Genomic DNA, 14,303 nt, shown 5'->3' with positions numbered 1-14,303 from the left:
CCTTGGCTGCCTGTGTCTCTGGCCAACTGAGTCTCAAATTTCCACAACTGACTCCAACCAAAGTCTAAAAAGTGGCCATGATTGGCTTAATCAAGTCAGCACGTCCCACCTCCTGCCTGTGCTGATTGGTCAGGGATGGGTGTATGGCTTAATTCTAGCCAATAAGAGAAGAAAATTCAGGATGTATTTGGTGCTGTTAAAAATGACTCTCTCTGCCCCAGGATAGGGTGGTGGGGAGATTTAGGCATGTGAGTTTGCAGCTGGGGCATTTTACTACCAAGAGGAGAATGACTGGGGCTGTGAGCCCAGAAATAAAAATAAATAGTGAGACAGAGCTGGTGTAGAGTGATAGTCTTTTGAGCTGCTGAATCAAGCCTTACAAGAAGCTTCTGAAATTTTCAGTTACATGAGCCAGTAAATTACTTTTATGTTGAAACCACCAAGAGTTTTTTGTGGTTTTTTTTTTTCTTTTGCAACCAAAAGAATCCTATAATAGATAGAGCATCTGTCCTGGTTGCCTAAGGCCAAAGGGTAGGGCCATAAAATATGGGTTTCACTGAATGGACACAAAAACCAAAGCCTTCCCAGGCCAGGCCAGTGGGCAGGAGAGGAGGCTTGAAAGCAGAGCTGGCTTTCTGCTTCTCACTCAGCAGCAAAGTCACTCAGCTCAGCTATTATGAAGCTTTGAGGACGTCACAGAGGCACCATGAATGGCTGGATTGGTGGCCGGCCAAGAGCCTCCAGGTGTAACTACATTCCCAGAGACAAGGTGAGGACAGCAAGGAAGGTGGGCAGCACCCACATTCACAGCCCCACGCAGCTGGCATGCTGCTTGGCAAACATCACCGACCAAGGACGTGCAGAGGCTCTCTCCTCCCGTCTCAATAATCTCAGACGTGGAGAAAGCCTCCAGTGACGCAGCCCACAATTATCACTTTTCAAAGCCTCGCAGACCTCAGGCACTACTCCCAGCCAGGAAGCAGAGGGTGGGGGACGGAGAGCGGCGTGTGGGAGGATGATGGAGGCTGGGAGTCCTGGGGTTCGCTTGCGCTTAGAAGTCTCCAACTTTGCTTAATGCAGTTAACACATTTGTGCCTCCAGAGAGGCTGGCAGGAAGATGGGTGTGAGAACTGCGGGGGCTTTCTTTCTGTAACAGTAATAGTGAGATAGCCACCAAGTGTTCAGCATTTAACCCGAACGTGAGCCGCCTCAGCAGGCAGGTAGGAGCTGGCAGTCCAGGATGGAGACAAAGTGCACGGGACGTTGGAGCCCTGCTCTCAAGGCGTCTGGCTGCTCCATGTGTGGGTGACCTGGTGGCCATGAGGTCCCGCACAGGCCAAACAGGGAGCAAGTCAATGCCCCAGTCAGAGGGCAGGGCCTCCAATGCTTAGCACTTGGAACCAGGCGGCCGCCCTGCCCGCGGAGGAGGAAGGGGTGGTGGTTATTGAATGAGGCAGGTACCAGGGTGGACATTTTACATACCTTTTATTAACCCTTGCATCGTCAATATTAGACCCATTTTACAAAGGGGTGAACCTGAGGCTGAGAGGCAGGGTGATGTGCCCAAGGTCACTCAGACACTGAATCACATCAGGATCTGAACCCTGCCCTGAGCCCACCAGAGCCCCCCAGCCCCACTCTTCTCCCTTGGTTAGTCACATGCTCCTGCTCACGCTCAGTTTGCCCCATCCCCCGCCCCATGGCCATCAACCCAGGCCTCCTTGAAGTCGTTCTCTTCGGAATCCCCATGGACCCAGCACCCAGGAGTGGCGGGGACCCTGGGCACCTGGCAGGGGCAGAGAGACCTGAAGAAGGGATGGGACACTGATTGGAGCCAGGAGATCTCCTGGGGCTTCCTGCCACCATGCATCTCTCAGGATCTGAGAGTTGGGACCCCACTGAGAGCATCCTTTGAATCTCAAATGGTAAAGCAGGATCCCCAGTTACACTGGGTCTCTTGATTGTGTTCCCCACTCCCAACACACACACAGCTGCGGTCTGAAAGCTGCTCATCAGGGATCAGCAGAGAGAACCAACCTCCCCTGCCCCTGGACCCCACCTTCCCCCACCCTCCCCATCGCTGTAGGGCCCCCAGGACCTCCCCAGCTCTCGACCCATGGCAACACTTCCACAGCCTTGCCCAGGAGCTGCTGGAAGGCAGCGTGGCCCCAGGCACGGTGGCGGGGGTTGGAGAAGACATGTTGGAAGGTGTCTGGGTGGCTCACAGAGCCGCCATCTGCTCCTCAGCTCCGAGCACGGCAAGCCGCAGAGAGGAGCATGAGCTGGCTGCAAGGATGCCCGGAGGGCTGCTGGGCTGGCCGCCCCCCCCCCACCGCGGGCAGAGCAGGGGCCGCGCGGTGCCAGGCCGGTGGGCCTGCAGACCCGCCGGGGAGGGAGGACGGGCAGCCCAGCGCTGCCTCCTGTTTCATCTCGGAAAAGTACACGGAACAAAGAGCGCACAGCTGTGCACCCGCCGCACAGAAATGACAATCACTGGCATTTTGTTCCAATTGTTTCAACTCTTTTAATGCAAAATATAGAAATATTACAGAAAATACTGAAGTCCTCTGTGTGCCCCCAGGTGGGGTGGGGACCATCGGGATCCAGATGTTTCTTGCCATCGACATTGCTTCCCCCACAAGGGAGGAAGGCAAGCAGCTCTAGGGTGCACAGTGCACCCAGGCTGGTCTGGGGGGGTCCCCCGCCACGGGCCCTTTGCTCCTCATGACCATGTGGCAAGTGGTGACTCTTGTCTCTGCTTCCCAAAAAGGGACACTGACTACTTGTTGTGAACTGCCTCAAGCCATGGGAAGGAGAGTTACCCAAGGAAGGAGATGAAGGTGGGTTATTTCAGCACCTCGTTAGCATCACCAAGACCCTTCCATCCAGCTGCTCTCCCAGCCTGTGTGTGTCGGCCTGGCTCCCGAGAGCCCTCAGGTGGCCCTGGGCTCCCGTGGTCGCCTGCACACACAACGCACATTCAGGGAGAAGAGGCTCGGTCTTTGCTGTGAGTCTCTTCGATGGGCTTCCCCACAGACCCCTGCAGGCTTGCCTCTGGCCCCTCGGCCTGCCCCAGTGGCCTTCCTGAATAACTGCTGGTGAGGACAGTGCTGCTGTGATGGACTTGGTGACCACGCACAGGAAACCAGGTGACAGAGCAAATCGGGGTTCTGTTGTGAGGAGGAAGGGCGGGCCGAGGGAGGGGAGGAAGGGCATTGCATAGTCACCTCCCAAACAGTGTCGACCACCCTGCCAGTGGGCAACAGTCAGTGGGAGAAAGTCAGACCATCTGTACCAAAGCCACACCCACATTGCCCGCACCACCTCTACTGCCTGCCTGTGCCACCAAACCACCAAACTCTCCCCCCACCTCTGCCACACCCTCCCTCTGCCACTGCACCACTCACCCCCCTGGACCACCCTCCCCAGTGCATTCCCTACAGGGCCACACAACTACTCTGTCTGCACCTCTGCACCTTGTAAGGTGAGTGGGGCCAGAAGGGCAAGACCACAATTGGGGTGGGATCTGAGAATCAGGAGCAGAGACAGGAAGCAAAGCCTGGAGTAAAGGGCATACGTGGGCAGAAAATAGGAGGGTAGCCAAGAAGGCCCAAGCCAGATGGAAGGGCCGGTGGATGGAAGCAAAGCCAGCCTCATCACTCTTCTCTGTGGATCCACATCCTCTAGGCACTCTTTGGACATTTGAGAGGAAAATTGGGGTGTGCTGGGATGAGGGGCTGTATCCATAAGAATTAGGTCTAGCTGCACAGCAGAAAGCACAAAATAATGCAGAATTAAACACGCAAAGATTTAGTGTCTCAAGTAAAAGAAGTTGAGAAGCCGGCCATGCAGAGCTGGCAGGGGGCTCTGCTATGTCACAGGGGCCCCAGGCTGCTTCCACCCATCTCTCTTTTCCTATATCCTTAGCATGTAGCTTCCATCCTATAAGTCACCTCCTCGTCTAAGAAAGCTTTTGGAGTGCCAGCCATCATATCTTAATCTCAGATAACAGGAAAGAGTATGGGGGAATGCAAAGGAAGGCTTTGCCCGGTGGTCTGCCCCCTTCTGAGAAGTCATGCTAAGGACTTCCATTTGCAGCCAAAATGGAGTAACAGGGATCACATCTACCTTCTAATCTTAAACTATAGACAGACACACACACACACACACACACACACACACACACACACACACACACACGAAACTATGGTTTTTCAGACACTGGATAAAAGGCATCCCAGGACAGGGACCCCTGAGAGAAGGTAAACAAATGAGGTGAGCATTACAAATGCACCCCAGAGGGAGCTTCCAGGCCACACCCAGAGAAGGGAAACCTGAACAGAGCCCAGCAGTGCCTCTGAGTTGGGACACAGAGATCAGAGCATCTGAGGCGATTATAATTCATGGTGTAGAACGTCAGAGAAGAGAGAGCTGCACAGGTAGAAAGCACTTCAGGGGTCTGCAGAGGGTCCTCCTCCAGTCCGTATCTGAGTACTGCTCAGTGCATGAGTGTGAGGAAACTGCTGAGGCTGAGGAAAGAGCGACCGGATGGACGAGGCAGAACAACCCCCTGGGCTTGTACGGGGTAAGAATAGTTCGCCTTCCCACCAGCCAAAGTGGAAAGACTTCTTCACAACAATAGTTGCATCAGCAGGGTCCTCAGAAGAGCGTTGCCTTCACGATGGGGTCAAATTAGCCCTAGACTAAAGGCTGACCTGGATCTGCTTACAAAGCTTAACAGTAAACTTTGAAAGAATCAAATTGTCTCCAGGTAACGTAACTGCGTCTCAGAACAAAGCCAAAAATATTCAAAGAAATATGAAAAACCCTTGCACCTAACAAAGTAAAATTACAACGCCTAGCAGCTAATAAAAGTTACCAGGAGTGCAACAAAGGAAGAATACAGGCTCCATAAGAAGACAAATGAATCAACAGAAATGAGTCTAGAAGTGACCAGATGACAGAGTGAGAAAATGGATGATAAATCAGGTAAACATGCGAGAAGGCAGGGAAAATCATCAGTGTAAAAATGAAAGGCATAGAATATCTTTTGAAGACACAAGCTGAGCTTCTAGAGTTAAAAAATACAATGTGCAAGATGGAAAAAACATACTAGGTGGGATTTAACAGAAGATCAAACACTTCAAAAGGAAAGATTAGTGAACTGGAAGGCACGGCCGTAGAAGCTACCCAAAATTAGACACAGAGAAGAAAATGACTGGCGGGAGAAGCAAGCAGAGGAGCGCTGAGCCGCAGGACAACGTCGAGAGACCCAGCACACATGTAACTGGAGTCGCGGTGCGGGACAAGGACAGAAGAAGTAATTGAAGAAATAATGGCCAAAAGTTTTCTAATTTGATGAAAAGTATAAATTTGCATATTCAAAAAATCTCAACAAACCCCAAGCAGGGATCAAAACAAAACAAAATCTCATCAAACCCCAAGCAGGTGGAAAAAACCGCACCATGCCATGTCATCATGAAATTGCTGAAAACCCATAAAAGCAGAATCAAAAGACAAATTATGCACAGAGAAACAAACACAAGAGCAACAGCAGACTTCTTGTTGGAAACCATCCAAGCCCAAAAGGAAATGGGGCGGCAGTTTATTGTAAGAAAAAAGGCTGACCAACTTAAAGCTGATGCCGAGTGAAAATATCTTTCAAAAGTGGAGGTAAAATAAAGACTTTTTCAAGCTCAAAATTAAAGGGAACTCATCACCAGCAGAACAGCTTGAAATGTTAAAGGGAGTCCTTTTAGCAGGAGGAATGTGACAGCACAAGGAATCCTTGATACATGAAGGAATGAGGAGCACTGGAAACGCTGCTATGTAGGTAAATATGAATGGCTGGTTTTCTTATTTTTAAAAATCTCTGTACTACTTTACTGTTCAATGAGAAAAAATGATGAATTGTGAATCTTATCGCATATGCAGAAATAAACGTTTGACAAAATAATCTGAAGTCTAGAATGGGGGGAAATCGAAGTGTACTGCAGTTAAGTCTTTATATTATTCATAAAGTAATATAATATTATCTGAAGGTAGAATGTGATAAGTGAAAGATGTAAGCTTTAAATCACTAAACAACATACAACACACACACAATCAAAGAAGTATGGCTGTTAAGCCAACAAAAGGGTAAAATGGAATAATAAATATCACTCAATTAATCAAAAAAGAAGGCAGGAAAATAGGAAAAGGAAACTAAGATCAAAGAGGCCAAACGGAAAATAAGTATTAAAACAATCCATTTAAACCTAGTCATCCTCATAACCACACTAAATCCAATTAAAAAGCAGAGATTATCAGATAGGATGAACAAGCTAGACTCAATTATGCAGTGTCTGTGAGAAACCCACTCTAAGTGTAACAGATTAACAAAATGTATAGAAAAAGATGTGCTGTGCTAACTATTCAAAAGAAAGCTGAAGTGGCTATGCTAATAACATACAAAGTAGATTGAAGCATAAAGAATGTTACCAGGAATAAAGAGGATAGTTTCATAAAGATAAAGACTTTAATTCCTCAAGAGTTCATCTTGAGGACAGTGTTAGCAATCTTAATGTTTATGTACCTGATAACAACACTTCAAAATGCGTGATGCAGAAGCTGATAGCCCTGCAAAGAGAAATAAACAAATCCATTGTATTCCTGTGTATTAGCAACAAACAATCGGCCAGGAAAGAGTTCTTAATGCAATAAATACAAATTATTTTTAACAAATGATAAAGTGGACTTTATCAAATTTTAAAGCTTTACTCTTCAAAAGACTCTTAAGAACATTAAAAGGCAAGCAAAAGGCTGGTAAAGAATACCTGTAAAGCAGGTATCTGACAGAGACCTCGTGTTCAGAACAGGAGAGCGCTTCCAACTGCATAATAACACAAACAACCCAACTAAGAAATAAGTAAAAGATTTTAACAGACACATCACTAAAATTGATTCTTAGTATCATCAGTCACTCGAAAAATGAAATTTAAAACCTCAGTGAGATATCACCACACACCCACACAAATGGCTAAAATGTGAAAGACTGACCAGATCAAATACTGACAAGGATGTGGAGCAGCTGAATCTTCCTTACCACCCGGGCCCCTAGGATACATCTGGACCATTTTATCCTCTCACCCATTGCTGCGTGCTGAGAAAATACAAACTGAAATTGTTTCCTGAACAAAAACGTATCATGGTACCTAAGTTACACACCATGTTCAAAAGATTATTGGGAATTTAGAGATAGCTATTGTCAATAGCCCTGGATTCCACTGTATATAAAAATAGATTAAAAAAAAAACAATTTTCTTCTGTGTCACACAGGGAACTATATTCAATATCTTGTAATAAATTTTAATGAAAAAGAATATGAAAACAAGAGGGTGGAAAGGGATAAATCTGGGAGTTTGAGATTTATAAATGTTAGCTACTATATATAGAAAAATAAATTTTAAAAAAAGTTTCTGCTGTATAGCACAGGGAACTATGTTCAACATCGTGTAATAATCTTTCATGAAAAAAATGAAAAGGAATATATGTGTGTGTGTATGCGTGCCTGGGACGTTGTGCTGTACACCAGAAACTGACACATTATAACTGACTACACTTCAATTTAAAAAAATATATAGCCCTGGATTCCAAGCCAAAGGAATTTGTAATCCTCTGCCCCATCAAATGTGGCAAGTTTGTTCTCTCTGCCTTACTTTACACACATGGGAGAGTGTGCATATCAGATAACTGCTTTTCTTCATTAAGGTTATTATGAAGATCAAATATCAGTTTCTTTATTGTACAGTGAGGGGATTAAACTAGTGTTTTAGTTCAGATATTACCACAAAGACTGTGACAGATACGTCTCAAACTTTCAGTGGCTCAATTCAAGAAACTATTTGTGTTTTTACCTTGCTGGAGTGACTGTGATTTGGTTCTTTCATACCTGGCTGGTGGGAATGTAAAATGGTGCAGCCAAAAAGTAAAATAAAATAAGTAAAACTAAAAATTAAAAAATATAAAATAAAATGGTCCAGCCACTTTGAAATACAGCTTGGTAGTTTCTTAACAAGTTAGAGGTACACCTACCATATGATCAAGCCATTCCACTCTGAGGTATTTACCCAAGAGAAATTAAAGCAATATGTCTACACACAGACTTAGACACAAATGTTCACAGCAGCTTTGCTTATCATAGCCAAAAAGAGGAAAAACCCAACTGTCCATTAATAGGGGAAAGGATAAACAAATGATAGCACATTCACACAGCGGGATAGGACTCAACTATGAAAAGGAATGAACTGTTGATACCCCCAGCAACATGGGCGAATCTCAAAGTCATTATGCGAGTGGAAGAGGCCAGAACTCCCCAGCCCCCCAAAAAAGAAAGAGAGAGAGAATACACACTGTATAACTTCACTGATACAAATCTCCAGAAAGTGCAGGCTAACCTATAATGGTAGAGAGCCAATCAGGGGTTGCCTGGGGACAGGGGTGAAGTGATGGATGGCTTGCAGAGAGGCATCAGGAAATGTTTGCCGTTGATGGAAATGTTCGCTATCTTGATTGTGGTGATGGTTTCCTGACATACATGTCGAAACTTATCAAATTGTGCAGTTTTAATGCGAGCAGTTCATTGTAAGTCAATTGTGCTTCAGTAAAGCTGTAGGAAAACAAAAACAACAACAAAAAATCCCTTTAAACAACTTTTTCCACACAATTCCCCAGGACGTAGTCACATGGCCTTCTGGCTTCAGGGTGGCTGGAAAAGGTGGTCCTTGGGCTGGGCCTGCCTCCACCCCCAGAGCAAGGTTCTGTAGGGGAGGGAGGGAGCAGCTCAGGTGGAGACACCGGTCACAAGTGCGGCCTCAGGGTGAACACCCCCTGGGGACTGAGGACAGGGCCACAGGGCTGGGCGGAAGAGGCTCTGGGCGCCCCTGCCCTTCTGCTGAGCAAGGACTAGATTTGAACTTGCTTCATTCGTTTGCAGCTCCTTGCTCCCGGACCCAGCTCCCTGGAGTAACTACGCCCGCGGCTCCTCCTCGGTGTGCCGCCGTGCCCAGGGCTGGGCTAGGGCCTCCTCAGACCGTTTCATATCTTTAGCCTTCACAACATCTTTGCAGAGAAGGGGTCAGGAGGCCATCTCACAGACGGAGGAACAAAGGCTTAGGCCGCAAATGGCCTTTCTCAGAGTAAGGATGAGGCCAAGCTGAGATCTGACTGAAGACCTGGTTGACTCCTGACCCACCATACTCCCTGGGGCACGTGTTTGGCCAGAGTGATGCTGGCAATGTCATCCTGATGGCCTGGAGGCCTGACCCCAGAGCTGGCGGGGAGGCTGCCCTGAGGAGGACCAGGGTCCAGGACTGGGTTCTGAAGAGGCAGCTCCACCAGTAAAAGTCCCCAGGCTCCTGGCAGAACCTTGGAACAGGCCAGCATGACCGCCCCCCCACAAGCTCGATGCCCCCACAGGTGACCCCGCCCCCTCCACTTGATTCCTTCTCTCGCTGAAGCCCCCACTACGTTTCAGGCTCACTTTTTGCCTTAAGTCGTCAAAAGTTCTTTATCCGGCCTCAGGTAACCAACTTACCTCAGTTTGCCCAGGATTGTCCCATTTTAAAGCTGAAAATGTCCCAGGAACCCCTTCAGTCCTGGGCAAATTAGGTTGGTTGCCCTGCCTGTGCCCAGCCTGCCCCAGTCACTGGCCCCACTGGCATGCTGGGCTTCCCCCGACCACCCCAGCACTCTCAGATGGGAGGAGCTGGCTGTGTCTTCCCGGAGTCTGAGCACCTGGAGGTGAACGCTCGGTCCTGGCCCCTTCTGCACAGGGACTGTCCCCATTGCTTTACTGCCCTCATCCTCCCCCCACATGGCTGGTCCTGTTTGTGGACAAGAGGCCACTGGCTACGGGGAAGAGCTCGGATTTTGTAGCAGACAAGCCTCAGCCCCTTCCATTCACCTAATCCTCCGGGCCTCGGTTCCCCCTCTAGGAGGGGCTGTGACTCCCTTCCTTGCAGGGCTGCCATTGGATCAGCAATAATGTGCAAAGGATGCACGTGGCAGCAGGCCTGTGTGCTCTTCTTTTTGGCCCCTTGCTCTTGATGCCTGAAGCCCAGAGTGAGTCTGCTGCCCTAGTCTGGGGGCTGCCAGGGCAGAGCCGAGAAAGAGGAGCTGGAGATGCTCAGGGGCCCGGAAGAGCTCCAACCGCCCCACCTGGGGCCAGGCTGCTCCTGCCTCCACCTCCAGTCTCTGCCGGAGAAGGTGTTCCTGCAGCTGCGTGACTTTGAGGCTCGCTGCAGCTACTGTTTCGACCAGCCTCTAGATCTCTTGCAGGCACAGAACCAGCTGGAACATAGAAAAATCAGAAGAAATAATTTTCCTGCCCAGTGGAGTGGGGAAAATTGGTGGCCACCTCTGTCGCCCAGTTTCAAAAGGGCAGCTGGCTCAGGTTCCTGCGGCCTTGGCTGCCCCATCCCACCTCACGTCTGCAGAGCTCTGCGCCTGGCACAGAGGGGTGCACCCCAGCATCCAGGTGTCCCAGCCAGGTCTTTGATCCCTTCACTGAGGGCTGCAAAATTCTCTGTCCCTGGGCCCACAGTCATGGAGAAGGCAGGTGGGTGGCAGGCCCCCATTCTGCAGGTGAGGAGACAGCTCAGAGAGGAGACTGTCTCGCCCAGGAGACTGTCAGGCAGACAGGATCAGAACCGGGGTCTACTGGTGCCCAGGCCAGAGGCCTAACCAGTAACCATCCGGGGGACCTGCAGGTTATCCATACCTTGACTGTCACTGTCCTAGGAGCCACATGGGCACACCCAAGAGGGACCACCGTCTGGTTGGAGAAGGGAGTTTAGAGCCATTGAAGGATGAAATGGTGAAATGGTGTCCTGGGGGCCAGGAAGTGGCAGTCTGGACAGAGGTGGCGCCATGTAGACCCCACCCCACACCCTGGCCACACTCTCACCATTCCAGAGTCTCAGAATACATGACCCTTTATTTTATTGGAGTATTGCCTCTTGTTCTGAGCTGGAACAAGAGAAAAAGAAGCTGAGTGGGTCTGTCTGAGGGTGGACGGGGGCAGAGGGCAGTCTGGAAGGGACATAAGGGGGCAGATGGGCCTCTGCATCTGTCAGGAGTTTAAGCCACATCAGAGACTCAGGGAAGCCCTGGAAGGCCTTGAGTGCCAGAGGGGACATGTCAGGCAGTAGGGAGCCATTGCAGATTCTTGAACAATAGAGGGACAAAGTGAAAAGGCTGTTGGAGTCTCTGCCCAGAATAGATGTAAGGCAGGTTTCACAGACAGGGAGCAATTAGGAAGCTGTAGGAGCTCCCTGGAGGGGGATGGGAGCTTCTGGGATGGGAAAGGTGGGTGTGGGGACCTGCCTAGCTCCAGGCATCCTCAGCATCCACTCTTTTGGACTAGGATACCAACTCAGTACTGCTTTCCTTCCACCATCAGACATGCCATTCAGCATAGTGCCAGACGAGCACAACAGGAATTGGCACTTAGCCTCGAGGCAGCCTGGCTTGTGGCCATCCCTGACCTCAGGCTCTGCTTTTTGGTCTGTTCCCACCTCTTAAGTCTCTTAGGGGCTGGTCTCCATCTCCTTGCTCCAGTGCCCTGGCCCCTTCTCCTGGATCCTTCTATGACCCGCTTGTCAAGCCTTCCCCAGGCCTGGAGTCCTGCCCAGGCTGACCCTCAGGCTGTCATTGTCCAGAAGCCACATACACCTGTTGGGGTGGGGGGGTGGGGCAGGTAAGTCCTCCAGCATCACCGGCAGGGGAGCTGATCTGTGGGCTCTAGCTCCCTGGGGCACAGCTGGCCTGAGTGCCGGGGGTCTCCAGGGACCCTGCCTGCCCTGCCCCCCATCACACTGGGCTTCAGTCCTCTGGCATTCCCATGGTCACTCATTCATTCACTCAGCTAATGTCTGGCTCCACCTTCAGCTGCCTCAGTTTCAGCTGTTGGGTCCCTTCAGTTTTTGGGGAGGCACCTGGAACCTGGACCAGCCCTTCCTGCTGTGGCAGAGAAGAAAAGCTGTGGACAGTGACACCCACTGAGGTCAGGGCAGAGCTTAGGAAAGCACACAGAAACTGAGCCATTAGGGATCAGGAAGGGCTTCCTGAAAGAGAAGATACCTCGGTGGAGACTAGAAGGCTTCACTGGAGTCCACAAGATAGCAAAGCAAGGAAAGCTGCTCCAAGCTCAGAAGCAACAAGTGTGAATGTCCCCTGGGTGTCCTTCGATGGGGCTGTCCCCTTCTCATGAGACAGGCAGGCTGCCTGGAGGGGAACAGTTCAGCAGAGACCATCGAGAAAGCATGTCAGCATTCTGCCTCCCAGCGAGCACTGGTGTGGAACTTAGAGGGCAAATGTGTGTTGTGGAGAAGGACCAGGAAAAATGACCAGGAGAAAGTCAGAGGGTCCCAGAGCCAGGGCTCTCCAAACACCCTGCCTGGGGCAGGGGAGCTTAGCCCTGTTCTTGGGGGGAAACTAAAGTCAAATTGCAGCTCAGAATTTTCTGGGTGACTGTCCAACCATGGAGATTTGTTTGGAGGAAGGGAGGGAATTTTCCATCACCTGAGGTGTACAAGCAGGAGCCAGCCACCCCCTTTAGCACCATGTGTGGATTCTGCTATAAGCAACACTGGGACTCAGCAGTGAGTGGGGAAGGGAGGAGACTGGCCCAGGTGGTGGGTAGCCAGCTTGGGGTAATCTGGGAAGGCTTCCAAGAGGAGGCAACGTTGGGAGCCAAGATGCGGAGTTTTCCAGGTGGACACCCTATGGAAAGCATCCCGGGGTAAGAGGACACCATGTGCAAAGGCCTAGAAACAGTATGGCATGGACACTGACAATGGGGCCATAAGCCCAGAAGCCCCTCCCTCCTCCAGCGCCTGGAAGCTTCTACTTCCAGCAGGGCTGTTCTCGTTTTTCTCTACGTGACCTGCGTGTCTGTTTATGCACAGTAAGTATACTTACATATTTTCTTTTGATAAATATTTGGTAGAAATATTTTCCCCTCCTAACAGATTTTGAGCCCAAGTCATAGCACCCAGCCCATCCCCATCTGGTAGAGCAGCCCGGCAGGAGGCAGAGTCCTGGAGAGGCTGCTGCCCTTCCCACAGGGATGGCACAGGGTGGGGCCACAGCAGGGAGGGAGGGAGACCCAAAGGGAGCACTGGGCCCGAGGCCGGAGGACCTGTGGGAAGACGGGATGGAGCCCTGTGAGGCAGACCCAGGACCATGGGGGACAGGGGAGCTCAGGGCTCTATTTGGAGCCTTTACTACATGGTGTTGACTCCCCTATTTCCCTACTAGTGAACTGGGGGCCATTTTGTTCTTTCATTTCTGTCTTTGGTTGCCCCCAAAAGCAATGCTGAGTCCTTAATTTTTAAGAAAGTGCTTTTAGGAGAAACAAGTGAGGGACTGGAGGCAGTGATATGGGGGGAGGCTGGCCCTGCAGGGGGCGCTTCCCCTGATCCTGCAGGGGAGACTGGAGGGTGAGTCCCAGCGTCTGTAGGGGTGTGGCGGGAACTCACCTCTCAGCTGCCCCAAGGGCCGGAGCTTACATTCTAAGAACCTTCTCCATCCTAACCTGAAGGAGGCAGTAGGGAAGGGAAGGATGAAATCTGGCCAGACCGGCCAACTCTGGAGCCAGAGGAGATGGGAGGGTCTGGACTCCTACACCAGGTGTCTTCAAGAACCTCACTCTCAGTGACCTCTGACCTGCTATCATCCCTCATCTATTCAACCACCACAACCAGAACCCGGCTGTCAAACAGGCTCCTTCAATCCTTCCTCCCTCCATCATTCCATTCATTTGTTCATTCTCCTCCATGTGGGCAGAGTCCTGCATGTACATTCCATCCACATCCTGACATTACTGTTGTCCCTCCAGGGTCTGGGGATGGCAGGGACATTAGGGCTGGCAGGCAGGGAGTTGGGGCCTTGCCCCTTCTCCTGGGCTGCCTCCACCCCTACACGTGACCTGTACGGTGTCACAACCCAAAAGTGCAGGAGCGGAGGCTGTGGAGCCTGCCTGACTTATGATGGGGAGTCAAAGTCCCAGATGGGCCTAAAACAGCCCTGCGGGGTGGATTCAAAGAGCTCCTACCCTGAACAGCCACCTCTCACTTTGTCTGACCTTAGCTCTGTGTGCCCGGAGGCAGAAGGTTGTCCCCTGATGCTCACCCACCCCTGGAACTTGGAAACTTCCCTGCACCTCCCCTTCTCCATTTGTTACCCAACAATGTCACCAAAGGAGGGGAGGAGAAAGAGGACTTTGTCTCAACACTAAATGGCTCCAGTCAGCTGCTGGCTCT

The sequence above is a fragment of the Camelus dromedarius genome, chromosome 5, assembly GCF_036321535.1.
Source record: "Camelus dromedarius isolate mCamDro1 chromosome 5, mCamDro1.pat, whole genome shotgun sequence".
Taxonomy (NCBI): domain Eukaryota; kingdom Metazoa; phylum Chordata; class Mammalia; order Artiodactyla; family Camelidae; genus Camelus; species Camelus dromedarius.
This window is presented reverse-complemented; position numbering follows the sequence as displayed.